General features: G+C 40.2%; 1 pseudogene across 1 annotated transcript; it reads left to right on the forward strand.

Moving 5' to 3' along the window:
* The first annotated feature begins 7147 nt into the window (after positions 1-7147).
* Positions 7148-10559, forward strand: LOC147304493 (uncharacterized; annotated as a pseudogene). Its single transcript, XR_015126997.1, has 3 exons — positions 7148-7513; positions 9451-9571; positions 9871-10559. The product of XR_015126997.1 is annotated as an uncharacterized LOC147304493 (transcript).
* Positions 10560-13046: the final 2487 nt, after the last annotated feature.

Below are 13046 nucleotides of genomic sequence, written 5' to 3' on the forward strand. Positions count from 1 at the left end.
ATCTCAAAGCCCGTCCCACACTAAACAACCCAGTCATGTGACCTCTTCAGGGCTGCTGGCTTTCAACAGGTCAGAGGAGCAGCAAATCAATTCAGCCTTGGATGTCTATCGACTAAAGCAATATAGTCCAGATTGTGGCTTTAAATGGAACGTTAACACCAGATTCTGTCTTCAGTGCTCTCAAACTCTAAAAAAGATTTAAATTTCAGAGAAATACAAACTTAATTGCGGGGTTTACAAGCTTTATGTTTGATGTGGTCCCTTTAGTTATTCATGGCATCTCAATGTCATGTTCTTAGGAAATCTTTTGTTAAAAGTGTTGTCAATGTGTAAGGAGGAGGTCAGGACAGAAGTACAACAGTGAGTGTCTACAGCCATGCGTAAAACAGGAGGCTCTGTCATAGGTTTGGGGCTGCATTTCAGACCACCTGGAAAACATCTAATTGGCAGCAGCTTAATTCATCAACACAATACTGAAATGCACCAACAGTGCAGTAAAAGCCTGGACAGAAAAACACACAATGGAACACCAGTCATAGATTGGCTTCTCCAGGGTTCATTGTCCATGCACAGTTTTCTGCCTTGTGCACTACGATATTTATATGCATGTAAGCATTTCTCAATAAATTGCTGAACCTACATCACATGTTCCTGAAATAAATGATGAGTAACTCAAAACCTTTGCACAGTTTTGTTGCATTTGCAAACCTCTAAAGAAATTTTCCTTTGATGGTCAGTGTTATTTAAGCAAAAGTGAAAAACTTTATCATTCAAATAGGGAGTAAAAAGACCACATGCTCCTTTCAAGTATATAAAAACAAATTAAGCTTTACACATGTGAAACGGACACATGGCTGTCTTAATAAATTTGAGCGCATAGTTAAAATCCCACTTACCTTCTGCAAAAGACACAAAAGACAGGTTTTTATTCACTCAGTAAAGAAGTAGTGAGTCTGACACTACTGCTCTTCTGCAATTGTCCGCCTTTAGCATCAGCTTTCTTTTTTGTGCCAATCTTTTAGCTAACCTATCAGCTGGCAGGCACAGTGGAGTGTGTGTTCAGTTTTGGGTGTGCACAGGATCTCATCACTGTGCAGAACACACAATGGAGACTTAATTAATTCTCGGTTACTGAAACTCTAAATTGATATGCAGCTGAATTTGGCCTGAAGACCTTGAATTTGATACATGTGGTCTGAATGGTTCTATATAAGAAAGACGAGAGGTGAGAGGAAAAAAAGTTCATAAACAGGCAACTTTAGTCAAAGATGACACATGAAAACTAACTAACTAACGAAGTATTTGACCTAGCTGGTGGATGACAGACTATTAGTCTCTTGGCATTGCTGTCCGGATACAACCAGTCAATCACTGGATCCTTTCCATTGTCTCTGGTGTGTTACTAATCAGCCGGTCAGTTCCAGTAAAAGTTCATGTTAAACCAGTAACAAACCCGCTGTAAAGAACTGCATTGCATTGATTACCTTCGTGTGTGAACAATTCTGCAACCTTAGCACCTGAGAAAAAGCAGCACTCTGAACACACTCCAAAATCCATCTCTTCACTACTCCAAGGTCACACTGCCTGACTCTCTCTAACCTTAAGGGAAGGGTTTGGATTGGAGGGTAGGAAGGGAGATGAAAGCAAGAGCAAGCATAGAGGGAGAAGGTGAAAACAGATGAAAGAAGAGTACGAGAGGATGGCCTTTACCGTGAACTGTCATGGATCAGCACCTGCATGTTAAGATGAACAGGTCAGTGGAGCAGAAAGAAAGCAAGAAAGCAAGAGCTACAGGAGGCATGTCTGAATCTTAGTGAATATGTAGCTGTGCTACATTACTTTCTGATGGTTACTACCTGCTGAAATCCTTGTTTACAGTGTAATCATAGACTGTATATAAAAAACGGGCCTAGATCTCACCTGCTGGGTTTTGTCTTGGGATGAAGCTTAAAGCTGAGAATTTTTTAATTGTGGCCAGCTTGTTGTGAAAGCAGGCATAATGTGCCAGGGCATATCTGACTGAAAAACCGATGGGACACCTCAAACTTCATTTTCATAAATGATATTTCTGTAAAGGAGCGCAGTGGATTTTTTTCTACAGACTTTTATACAATAGAAATCGTAATCAAGTAGACTGAATGCAGATTTAAATAATTTACATTGAGCTTAATCTGTTTTGTATAGGCTGAAATGTCCTCATAAGTTACTGAAAGTACAACACTGGGTCACTGGGATGTTACTTAGCCATGTTTGTTTCTACGGAAACAGCCTAAGGCACCATTGATGATAAGGGAGTATCTTCAACCTTTACTGAACTCTGTGTTTTGGAGAACCAAAAGAACTGAGCGATTTGAAGTTTGGACCACTGCTTGGACAACACTGGCCTCGGCCTTAGCGGTCTATAAGTACGTGGCCCTTGAGGATCGTTGAGGCTGCGTACTTTGAGGCTGCGTACTTTAAGGCTGCAGATCCTGAATTGGGATACAGCCAACATGACTTGAAGTTCTCCAGAGGCCTGGTAATGAACTAATCATGTGATTCAGGTGTGTAGACCCAGGGGAGAGATCTATATCCTGCAGGACACCGGCTCTCAAGTACTGGAGTTGGCCATTAGATCAAGAACACATTTCATACAAACCTGTTCTTCCATCACAGTCCACACCTAAACAAAAGGCCAGTTTATAATTTAACTGAATGGTCTGCTAGCATGCAAATACTAACCCCAGTAAACACGAGGAAGTGCCCTACATCAATAGGACATTTAGACAGATGGCCTTGTTCACAGCTCGGCTAATGCTGGCTAAAAGGATGAAAACATATGAGGCTGTCATTCATGTAAGTGGGATAGGTTTCCATTTAAAACCCACACTCTGTCTCCACCCACACAGGTGTGTTCACCTTTTCTCCATGTGGGCACGTGCAAAATGTGACTGACTGACTCTAGCTCCCTCTTTATCCTTTTAGGATTTTATTTAGCTTTTAGAGATTTGTGGTAATGCAGAAGTTTGATATGTGAAAGACGGGCATTGGCAAGAATAAAAAATCAAATCACTCAGTCAATTAATAAATGGAAATCACAAAAATGCTCAGAGACACTGCAAAAAACCCAGGAGCTACGTCTCTACAGGCCTCAGTTAAATGTCACTTAGAAAAAGACTGAATACATATGGCTTCTTTGTAAGGTTTACCAGGAAAAAGCGGTGGAGATGTTTGGCCGTAAAGTACTCACACCTACTGGTGTGAGTATACCTACCTGGGCACCTTACAGTCACTGAGTCGACCATGAAGTCCTCTGTATAGCTTGGCCCACACTGTGTCATGCAGCAGGAGAATGACACAGACACAGCAACAACTTTACAACAGATTGACTGAAAAACAAAAGAAAAGAAGGTGCTGCAATGACCCAATCAAAGTGAAGCTCACACTCTGATTGAAATGCTGTTGTGGGACCTTAAGAGAGCAGTGCATAAACAAGTCCTCACAAATCTCAATAAAAAACAGTGGGCTGGCATTCCTCTACAACATTGTTACAGACTGATGAAGTCACCTTGCTGCTAAAGGTGATTCTACAACCTGCTCAGTTTATCATGGGACTGTAGAGTCCTGTGAAAGTCCCCCTATGACTGAATAGGGGGCAGTTAAACCTGTGTAAAGGTACTTTACACAGGTTTAACCACCTGTTATTCACATTTAATGTTTCATTATATTTAATGACATTCATTTTTTAATAAAAATAATTATTACTATCCCTCTGGTCAATATTCCTTTATTATTATTACTCTTACTATTATTCCATGCTCTTTTTCTTTTATTTCTTTTAACATTATTTTATGTATTTCTGACTTAACATGCTAATGAGAGCGCTATGTGACAAGGTCAGCCTTTTACTGATTATTAATTGACCTCAGAGGATAATTAATCCGCTGCTTAAAATGGGCAGCAGCCATGCATATTCATTTATTAATGAGTCATTGTTTTTTATTTCTTCTTTATTTTAACAGTTTTGGACTTTCAGCCCACCTTGAGTATAATTTAGGTCTAACAGCAGAAACACTCAAAGGACTTAGGTGAGAGTGACTTTTAAGTGGTGCTGTAAATATAGTATGTTGGTACATGGCCTTTAAACCTCGACATATGTGAACATCACATTTTGGCTGTCTAGACCAAAATACAAAATTTTGCTCTACAAGGGCCTGATATGGACTTACGAGGACATTATACTGTCACTGCTTGATCGAAATTTAATGTGAATGTCCTCATATGTGGATCTCATTTTTCTCAGAAACAAAAATCAGGTTAAAAAAAAAATCACTTAATTCTTTTCTTTTTCCTTTTTCTTTTTTTTTTTTTAACCATCATCAGGTCCCAATCAGCCCAAATAGCAAAGAGAAATTAAAAATGCTCAGTTCTATGGAACTCCAAAGTGTTCAAAATTAAATAAATAAATAGGTCAAGATGAAATAAATAACTATGTGACACAGACACAGATATGTAATGTGAGAATGATATTGTGAAATCATGGAACACATTTTGAAAGAAATGCTCATTATTGTGAAATATATTGCATTCTGCTATATAAATTTACTTATTATTGTGAAATATTATTTCATGGTCATTATTTTTCACAATAACAGAGATTATTCCTGAGGCATTTTATTTATTTCCAGCCGTTTTTATTCCAAAATGATCTTTTTTCAAAGTCAGTCTTTATTTCAAAATCCCGTTTTTCCCAATGGCCATTTATTTCATAATGCGACTTTTCAGCAGAATGACTTTGTCTGTCAATCAATGTAAGTGGGCTGGACCTTTGCACCTATCCGGTTGTTCAGTCTGACGTCACTAGCCGTGTCTGGACCTAAACTCCGCTGCAGGTCCATATATCAAACGATCACTATGGCATTACTGAGAGTTGAAAAACTGTCTAAAGTCTTTCATCTGTAATAAAATGATCAGCGTTCTGCTCTACCAGGTGTAACAATTGAGTTTAACATCCAAGGCATCCATGAAAACGGAATTTATGACATTTAACGGAGTTAGAAGTTAGCAGGAAGTTAGCTCGCTAGCTTCTATCTAAATACAATATAGCATGTCCTGACTGCGGGGTTTTGGAAATAAATTAAAACGTACAGCTCTGTTATCACTTCCAGCATAAATGAAGACAGAAAACTAAACAGCAGTGACGTTTGTAGGGTTACTGAAGTTGGGCTAGCTGGTATATAATGATGTGCTACGTGACCGCTAGCGACACAGCTATGTTAGCATAATATAAACAAGCTAACTTTTTTTCCACTCGATAAAAGTTAACGTGAGTGTTCTCGGTGGTCAGGAGCAAATCTAATCGCATGGCATGATGCTGTAAAAGGACCAAACGTCAGCCAGGAGAACAACTGAGATAATCCATCCACAATACGAGGTTAGTCATTCATATATGAGATGAGATGGGCTGTATGGGATGGGCTGTAGTTACATCCTAAGGTTTTAAAAACTGAGCTTAAATAAATGATTAGCGTAGAGCTGGGCGATAGAACGATAACGATATGTATCGCGATATAACTTTTACTCGATAGAGAAATTAAGCTATCGCGATAGACCTCGCCGCTCTTGTCCTCAAAAAAAAAAAAAAAAAAAGTCAGCCAATCCAAATTAAGTAGCGCAGAGCCAAACCAATCACAGCCGCAGCGTCACATCGCGTGACTTGTTACGTACAGCACAAGTGCCAAGCCGCATGTGTGTTTGTTTGGGAAGCAGCCAGCGGGTAATGGAGCCAGCGCGTAATGGAGGAAATGAGTGTGCCGACTAGAAAAATCAACCGAGCGTGACCGAAGAGAAAACAGATGATGGTTCCAATGCCGGAGAGATTGTCAAACGGAAGAGCCATAGAAGTTCCGTAGTGTGAAGGTATTTCGGCTATTTCAAGTCTGACAAAAAATAGAGTAGCGTGCACTGCAAATTGTGCCGAAAGCAAGTCTGGAAATACAATAAACTGGTGCATGCGTCACACTGTGTGCCACATTATTGTTTCGGTGAAATGAATTTCTACAATACTGTTACTGTTAATTCTACTCTCTGCAGTGTTTAAATGCTTACATATACACACAGTTACTGTCCCTCCACACATTACTTTTTCCCACCGAGGCTTCTAGACTTCTGATTGGCCAACATTTCGGTACGGTTAGGAATCTAGTGCCACCTGCTGCTTTGGCATGTTCATAGCAGCGTTTTCCTTCATTTCTGCCTTTATGTGTGGACGGGATTATTTTTTAAAACGTAAACGGAAAATCTACGTTTTCAAAAATACCCGTGTACGTGTGGACGTAGCCTCAGTCTCTGACTGGAAGCGCTAATTCGTCATTCGGCTTTTGTCAGACTAAAGTAACTGTTAAAACTGTTTGAAAAGCTCAGCTATACAACAAGGAGAGATTGAGAATTTCCTTTTAGTTCTCAGTTTATTTGATATTGACAAAAGTTAGTCAGTTTTGTCTGTTCTTCTGTAAAACAAACTAAGATTTATTTTTAGAATTAATATTTTGTTTCTAAGTGGAATTGACAATTTAGTCTGTTTTGTTTGTTCTATTTTGAAACTTAAACACTTTAGTGGCTGCCTTTTGTGTAGTTTGCAATATTTGCCTTTATTTATCTGAAAAAGTCTCATGTTCCTTAAGTAGATCTACCCTGTTGAACTTATTATGGGAAATAAATATTTAAATAAAAACAAGCTGCTGATTATTTCACATTTTACTTGTGAGCAACGGTACATTTAAATCTTACAAATATAGTTATTTGGCTTATATCGTGATAGATATCGTTATCGCCTGAAATGAAAAAAACATATCGTGATATGAAAAAATCTCATATCGCCCAGCTCTAGATTAGCGGTAATAAAAGCCGAGGGAGATCAACAGTGATCACTGACTGTTTTAGGAGCTTTTTGAGATCAAATAGAAGAAAATACATAACATTAAACATGTTAACAACACAAAAGCCATATTAAATGCAGACTACTTCAGGCCCGGAAGTAGGATTCGTGGCGTCATCACTGAACAACCGGATTGGCTTATCGTTTACCATCGACTAGTTTTCCTGGATACCTGCTCCGCAGACGGCTAATACAGCTAGCAACAGCGTGCTAGGCCAAAAGTCACGGAGGATGGCGGACTGGTGTGAACTTCAGCCAGTTCTGCTCATTTAAGCAAATCAGATAGAGAGGGATCATTTACCTGTAGATACTGTTTTGAGTCGTTTAGATGTTTCTGAAATGCCTGGATGATAATTGCTCTTCAAGATGTTAGCATCGATGACAGCATTGTCGAAGGTTTAAGATCAATTCAGCACCGTGTTTGTTTGGAATACGCCGAGGAAGTACAGTCTTCAAATGTTGGCCGTCCACGTCTAGAAATCCCAGTGCGGTACTCAGGACTTTAGTGCTGTCCGGGATAACCATCGGGGTAATTGCCGATATGTTTTCTGTGTCTCCGAGCACAATTAGGAGGAAAATGACGGAGGAAGGTCTAAGGTAAGTTTATGCTGTAATTGAGCACCTGTGTGATTCTGTACACAGCATTGTTTAGATGTTGACCTTAATTATGACGTTTGACAATGAATTATTATCGCTATTTTTTTTTTTGTTATTGTCTAAACTAAGTGGGGCAGCTACGGCTAAAGCTATCGGCACCATCTCGGCGTTGAGACACGTTTAGCAGTGTTAGCTGTTAGTGTGTTAACTCGGAGACTGGGGGCAGTGGAGCCTGTAGGAACCTTTTACACAGAGAGTAGACCCACCAGCTTTCCACAGTCTACTTACTTATCACATCTTGTTAGACAACAGGGTCATTAGTGCTTTAAATAGTACATAGTTGAATGTTTCATTGCTGTTTGCAGTTGATTGTTCTCTGATAACGCATAACAAGGTTGAGGTTAAATAGCGAGTTTATTGAAATGGTTTTGTCTATTTCAGCAGCATTATATACACTCAACAAAAATATAAACGCAACACCTTTGTTACTGCTCCCATTCCCCATGGGATGGACGTAGAGACCTAAAATTCATTCCAGATACACAATATAACCATCCCTCCCAAACAGTGGTCACAAATCAGTCCAAATGTGTGGTAGTGGGCACATCTGCTATATTGAGATAATCCATCCCACCTCACAGGTGTGCCACATCAGGATGCTGATCTGACATCATGAGTAGTGCACAGGTGTACCTCAGACTGCCCACAACAAAAGGCCACCCTGGAATGTGCAGTTTTTTTGCGCTATTGGGGGTCTGGGGACCCAGAACCGGTCAGTATCTGGTGTGACCACCATTTGCCTCATGCAGTGCAACACATCATCGCATGGAGTCTATCAGATTGTCAATTGTGGCCTGTGGAATGTTGGTCCACTCCACTTCAATGGCTGTGCGAGGTTGTTGGATATTCGTGGGAACTGGTACACGCTGTCGTATACGCCGGTCAAGCACATCCCGAACATGCTCAATGGGTGACATGTCCGGTGAGTATGCTGGCCATGCAAGAACTGGGACATTCTCAGCTGCCATCTGCCCTGAACAATGTGAACCATGATTCATCCGTGAAGCGCACACCTCTCCAACGTGCCAGACGCCATCGAATGTGAGCATTTGCCCACACAAGTCTGTTACGGCGATGAGCTGGAGTCAGGTCAAGACCCCGATGAGGACGACGGGCATGCAGTTGAGCGTCCCTGAGACGGTTTCTGACAGTTTGTGCAGAAATTGTTTGGTTGTGCAAACCAATTGTTCCAGCAGCTGTCTGGGTGGCTGGTCTCAGACGATCTTGGAGGTGAACCTGCTGGATGTGGAGGTCCTGGGCTGGTGTGGTTACACGAGGTCTGCGGTTGTGAGGCTGGTTGGATGTGCTGCCATATTCTCTGAAACGCCTGTGGAGACGGTTTATGGTTGAGAAATGAACATTCAATGCACGGGCGACAGATCTGGTTGACATTCCTGCTGTCAGCATGCCAATTGCACGCTCCCTCATTGCTTGTGGCATCTGTGGCATTTTGCTGTGAGACAAAACTGCACATTCCAGGGTGGCCTTTTGTTGTGGGCAGTCTGAGGTACACCTGTGCACTACTCATGATGTCAGATCAGCATCCTGATGTGGCACACCTGTGAGGTGGGATGGATTATCTCAATATAGCAGATGTGCCCATTACCACACCTTTGGACTGATTTGTGACCACTGTTTGGGAGGGATGGTTATATTGTGTATCTGGAATGAATTTTAGGTCTCTACGTCCATCCCATGGGGAATGGGAGCAGTAACAAAGGTGTTGTGTTTATATTTTTGTTGAGTGTATATCATACTTTCTCTGGTGTCTTCGGTAAAGCTAAAACAAGAATACATTTACGTCCTTGGTTCTTTCAGCATTAATTGGAAAACTTTGTTGAGATTTGCTGTTATATGAAAAAATGTTTTATGTGCAGAAAATCTGATAGGAATTCTTCTATTGGAGATGTGGATTTGGATTCAAAAGTGCTGGACATTCAGCGGCCAACTGCAGAATGATGATGGGACATCTACGATCCAGAGGCATATACATTCAAAGTAAGCTGATATTGTTAAAATATCCAAACACCAGTTTCCGGCCTGGAAAGCATGTGTCAGTGTGGCCTTGATGTGATATTTGAATGTAGGCATCAAAAATGACTAGCATCTTCTTATCACTGTTATGCAGTTATGTTCCTGTTTGAACCAGTCTGTACACGATTCTCTCTCCTCACTAAATCTGTACAGCACCTGGATACTTACCTGACACAATGATGATCTGTCCCATATGCATTAGTGTTTACAATACAGTCTTTTTGTAGTTGTTAGTACTAAGACATGATCTGTTTGTTAATCAGGATTTCGACTGATGGATTCAATGAGACGAGTCAATCCAGAAGGGGTCAAGATGCGACGGTTATCTATTAAGACTGCAAGGCGTTTTCAGTACAGTGTATCAGCAGCAAATCACCTTTGGCATATAGATGGAAATCAGCATTGAGCGCCTGTGGAGGGGTGTATATGAAAACATCTTCACCCAGCTGGAGATTCAAGGACTGCTCAACCCTGGTGAAAAAATTCACTTGTTTGCTCTGCACAGATGCTTTTTGCATCACATTCAACATCTTCAGTCATTCCAGGAAGCATGGAATCAGCATGGACTCAGAAAAGCAAACAACCATTCACCCCTGCACCTCTGGTTGCTGCACAGAAAGGAGGGACAAGATTTGTCACAGGTACATGACTATTTGATCCATATTTGTTCTTGTATGTAAAACTCTGCTATCTGTAGTGGAGATGAGTTCATTTCTACTGTGCAAGTTGGTATACCAATTTTTTTTTTTTCCTGTAAGTGGAAATGTCTCCCAAGCCATTCTCTCCTTTTATCCCACCTGTCAGGTATAGCAGGGCTCTAGAGTGCGACCAATTTGGTCACAAATGCGACCAAATTTCTCCATGGTGCGACTAATAAAAAAATACTTGGTTGCACTGGTGCGACCAAGTAAAAAAAAATAAATAAATAAATAAATAAATACTTGGTTGCACCGGTGCGACCAAGTATTTTCTCGGAAAAAAAAAAAAAAGTTTCAGCAACCCTGAAAGTCTCCGTGTGTTCAACAGACACACATTATGCCCATGTCGTGTTCTAAACCAATCAGAGATACTCAGAGGCGGGGACCTCTGTGATTGGCCGTGGTCCAGATATTCCTGCAGACCTACTTGTGTTTACGTTTGAAAGTGCGGGCAGATAGAGAAGGGTGAGTAGCCCAGGTCAGAAGTGTATGAAGTTGGTATTGAGAAAATATGAAAAGAACAATTGATAACTTTTTCGTTAAGTTAAGGCCTGATCAGTCCAAAATTCTGAGCCAGCGCTCTGACACGGAGCCATCAACCTCTCCGTTTTTGTCAAACACTGGTCCGGAGACGGCATCAGAAAATGAGCCACATACGATCGACTCCCAGCCGGAGTCCACTGAAAGTAAAAGTGAGAAAATGTATAGATTTCGAATCGAGTGGCTTGACCAGTTTCCCTGGCTAAGATACAGCCAAGCTGACAATATGATGCACTGCATTTATTGTCGCGAGTGTGGAAAGACCATGGCCGGCAACACAGCATTTGTCACTGGTGCTAATACGTTTCGAATTGAAACGCTGAAAAAGCATACAGCATCGAGAAGACACATTATATGCCGCGATAAATGCTCTGCCAAAATGTCCACGCTCCCCACTGCCTTTCAGCGGCAGGCAGGAGTAAACAGGTCATCGGAGGAGGCCGAGATGATCATTAAGTTTAACATCGCCTACAATATTGCAAAAGAAGAAGTTCCGTTTACTAAGTTCAAGTCAGAAATAACTCTTCACAGGAAAAATGGCTTGGACATAAACCCCACATACAGCAATGATGTTGCGTGCGCCCAGTTTATAGGCGTAATCGCTGACACACTGAAAAAAGAAAAAAAAAAAAAAACAAAAAAACAAAAAAACGACGTCAGTGGAAATTGCGAACAGAGTACATACATGGCCTTCCTGATCGATGGAGACACAGACATCGCCACAAAAGAATGTGTCATTGTGTACGCTCGTATCTTGCAAAAAGGAAGACCAGCGAATATACTGATTGGACACATTGAGGTCCAGCATTCCCATGCCCAAGGTAAGCCATGTCATGTCACGTAGCCTATGTATATGATTAATAATATTACATCGTGTTACTGAATTAACCATATCTAGCATGTTCTTATCATTGAAAATTAAACATAGCAATAATACATGAATATAGAAACTCAAACTGAAAAAGACTGCATTGTAAACTCTTGATCTGATAAGTAAATGGTTTTGTTTTGTTTTTTTTTTAAATTTGTTTAGGAATTTATGCTGCCTCAAAGAAAGCATTTGCTGCTCTTGGGGACCAGTGCAGTAACTGGTTGGATAAAATCATTGCTATGGGGGCTGATGGAGCTGCTGTTAATTTGGGCAGCAAAGGGGGCGTCAAGTTAATCATTTTGAAAGGTTGTTAATCATTTACAAATCAAAAAAAAAAAAAACGTGAACATGTAAAACTGCGGTGTTAAGTAATGCAGTTAAAAAAAAAAAAAAAATTGGGTACGCCTAACTTTTGTGCTTGTACGCCTAAATTTTATTTTTAGGCGCACCAGTGCAACCATGGCAAAAAGTTAGTCTAGAGCCCTGTATAGATGGCAATACTTTAAACAAAGTTAAATTTGTTATACCTGAAGAGAACCAATCCTGACCTAGAATGGGTGAATGAATAATTAGTTGGTAGCCAATGCCTAAGCAACTCACATAGGCCCTGGCAGACTCAATAAGTCCATTTAGGAACAGCTGCAGGAAACACCTCTTCAGTTTAGATTTAAAACCTGTGCATGCTCTTTCAGGTTGATGAGGATTATGGTGTGGACTGGACAGGACAACATAATCGCCGCCTATCAAATGAGATCACCATTCCTGAGATTCAGCTCCCAGATGCACTGAATGAACAACACCCTGCTGTGCTACCGATACTTCAAAATCACTTGTAGAAAGACACTATCACATTTAATCAGTTTCGATGTCAGGGTGATTTTTTTTTTTTTTTTAAATTTCTACATCTATGGCTTTGTAGCTAATACTGACTCAAAACAGCATAACCAATTTCATTTTCAACAAAACAATGAGTGGCTATAAAACAGGATTTGTTTTATACAGCTGTCACTTTAATGATATTCATTTCTTGGTTGGATATACAGTACATGTCAACTCTGAGCAGATTTAATACAATGAACACAGTATAGTAGTGTAACATCTTAATTCAAAAAATTTTTTCTAGAAATTTTTTTTGTACCAGTAGCGAGTATAAACAAAACATACTGTGTAATTTATAATGTACAGTGAACAACTGATTTTGATATCTGAACTCTTCATCAGTTTATATTAAAAAAAGCCATAAATGCTCACCTGTACTGTGTATTTTTCACTGTCAAGTGTATTAAACAAAAAAAAAAAAAAAAAAAAAAAAAAAAACTAGAACTCACTA

Source organism: Aulonocara sp. 'chitande type north' Nkhata Bay, linkage group LG22, assembly GCF_057382095.1.
Source record: "Aulonocara sp. 'chitande type north' Nkhata Bay isolate Kocher_YH1m ecotype deep benthic linkage group LG22, A_spYH_male_GT1.1, whole genome shotgun sequence".
Classification (NCBI taxonomy): Eukaryota; Metazoa; Chordata; class Actinopteri; order Cichliformes; family Cichlidae; genus Aulonocara; species Aulonocara sp. 'chitande type north' Nkhata Bay.